This window comes from Dermacentor silvarum, chromosome 1 (genome assembly GCF_013339745.2).
Source record: "Dermacentor silvarum isolate Dsil-2018 chromosome 1, BIME_Dsil_1.4, whole genome shotgun sequence".
Lineage (NCBI taxonomy): Eukaryota > Metazoa > Arthropoda > Arachnida > Ixodida > Ixodidae > Dermacentor > Dermacentor silvarum.
Genome location: NC_051154.1, coordinates 397,558,426 through 397,560,807, shown reverse-complemented (window position 1 = coordinate 397,560,807; position 2,382 = coordinate 397,558,426). Strand labels below are relative to the sequence as shown.

The window sequence follows — 2,382 nt, the reverse complement described above, 5'->3', positions numbered from 1 at the left end:
ACAGCATGGCACACACAAGCGTTATAATACATCCTAAAAGTGGCTACCATGCGATCAGTTTGTTCTTCGCTTTCAACCTTTGTCTCTTGTACTGCAACAGGATCCAGTTCATTTTCTGCAAGGAGGCGGCTGACCTGATATTGCCGACGTCTTGCGGCAAGGCCACGTACATTAAGCGTGGCCACTCGCAGTCCTCTCACCAGATTCACTGCCATTGTCGATTAAAAACAAACTGACCGCATATTGCGCATTCCGCGCCTACACCCAACGTGCATAACGTCCAAGAGATGCATGCATGTCAGTATACACAGATTCCCACAATTTCCAAAAACCGTCTTCACGCGTACCTTGGATGCGTAGCACACGACCTTTATCGATTTTGTAGCCATGGTGCGTGGTTCTCAACCCGTGCGCCTTCGCAGGCACTTGTTCACGTTCTACTTGAGCTTTGTAGCCGCCGGTTGTCTATCCGGCGGGACAATTGGTTTCGGTCGAAAGGTCGGCCGACGCGTAACCACCGATTTTGCAGGCGGTTCCTCGCTTGTAGGGTCTCCTAAATCGCCGTCCTCGCGGTCGGTTTGGTCGCGAGTTCTTTTCACGACGGACCCGCTTACGCCAGCTACTTCCATTTCCTCAGCCTGCGCTTCGTCGCTGCAAGTCGTATCGGTGCTTGATGTTTCTATATCTACGTTGTCAACCATGTTTGGGTGATTTTTTGCGCTCTGTTTCACTTCATGTCCAGGCTCACTGGTCCCGGGCGATTTTCCCTCCTCTGGTCCCCGTGGCTCTTGCTCAGGGGGCGTCACCGGTACCTTCGTCTGATCCGCATCACCAGGAGACACTTCAGGAACTTCGGCTTCATCCATTAGAAGCTCCACCATTTCCTCTTTTGCTGCTGGCCCTGTCACGCTCACGTATGTTTTCACGCACTGCGACTCGTCATGCCCATAGCGACGGCAGAGTGCGCAACGAGGAACGCGGCATTCCCGACGGGTGTGTCCGGTGTTCCTGCACCGAAGGCAAAGCGGTGCTCTGCCTGGTGCTACTACCAAGACCTGTTCCCCCGCGACACGCAACAAATGTGGCACGTCTTCCACTGTCAGTCCCTTCCGCAACACTAAATTGACAAGCCGTGTTGACGAACCTTTCTCTCGCAGTCCTTGAACACGCCACCGTTCTCGAGTAATGTCCTTGACAGTGCCGAAGGGTGCCAAGGCTTCGCACACATCCTCATCCGGAAGGTTGTGAAGCATCCAATGTACCTTTAGACGCACCGCTTGGTTCCTAGGATCGATAACCATGCAACGCCGCTCTTTGACCTTGACATCTCTTGCACATAGCATTTGCTTCACAGCTTCACCGTTCTTGAATGTTACGGCCCATACGTGACTCATTTGATACGCCCCTAGCGCAACTACGTCGGGCAGCAACTTCAAACTTGCCAGCATGTCCAGGAAATGTTCCACGCGATGCGGTCTAGCACGCATGTCTGCGTGTAAAAAGAAAGTGTTCAAAACAACTCGCCCAGTTGGTAATTGTGGCAGCAGCACCTGATACTCCGAATCCTCGTTCATACTTGTCCTGGTACCGCGACCCTGTTCGGACGCTGAAGCCGCTCCGAAGCTGACGGAGCTCATGTCAACCACGTCCGTACCCGACGGTGTCCGGAAGTGGAATCCCAGGCACGCCACAACCCCCGGCGTTCTCCGTTAGGCCAAGAGGGCTTCGCGTCAAGGGCGTGCACGCATACTTTCTACATTGCCAACTTTTTTTGGTGGCTGCAAAATACGGGTGAGCAGGAAGTGACGACAGCTGCAGACACAAAGCGCCGCAAAACTTCCCCCTTTATACAGGAAAGATTTAAAAGCACAATCATTCTCAAAAGAAACGCGTACCCTCGGCGGGACTCGAACCCGCAATCCCCGGTTTAGGAGACCGATGCCTTATCCGTTAGGCCACGAGGGCTTTTTTTTTCTTTATTGCCGTCGTCGACGTACAAAATCAAGGGTTACAAATGATAAAACGAGCCAGCCACACTTTGGCCAACACAGCACTAAAAACTTTTCAGTGACACCACTTCATCGAGTACATACATCCATTGTGGTGGATCAGGCAGTGATTTGTAAGCGTCTCTCACGTAAACAACACTCTCAATGAAATGTTCTCGCACCGGTATTACAACCAAGTCTGTATGTTCAAATTGCATGCGAGTTTTCCACATAGCGTGGAGGCCCAGGACCATAATGAGGTCGTACGGTACTTGCTCTGAGGTATCTATGGGCAAAAAGCTTATGTCATACGGGTCCAGGGGTAACTGCGTCTTCAGCGTTCTCTGCAGGACGTCGCAGTGAAAGATCGGGTCCCAGCAATCTAGGAAAACAT

General features: G+C 52.1%; 1 non-coding gene across 1 annotated transcript; it reads right to left on the bottom strand.

Moving 5' to 3' along the window:
* Positions 1-1,892: 1,892 nt before the first annotated feature.
* Trnar-ccu (transfer RNA arginine (anticodon CCU)) lies at positions 1,893-1,965 on the bottom strand. The gene has a single exon. It is a non-coding gene; the product is annotated as a tRNA-Arg (tRNA).
* Positions 1,966-2,382: the final 417 nt, after the last annotated feature.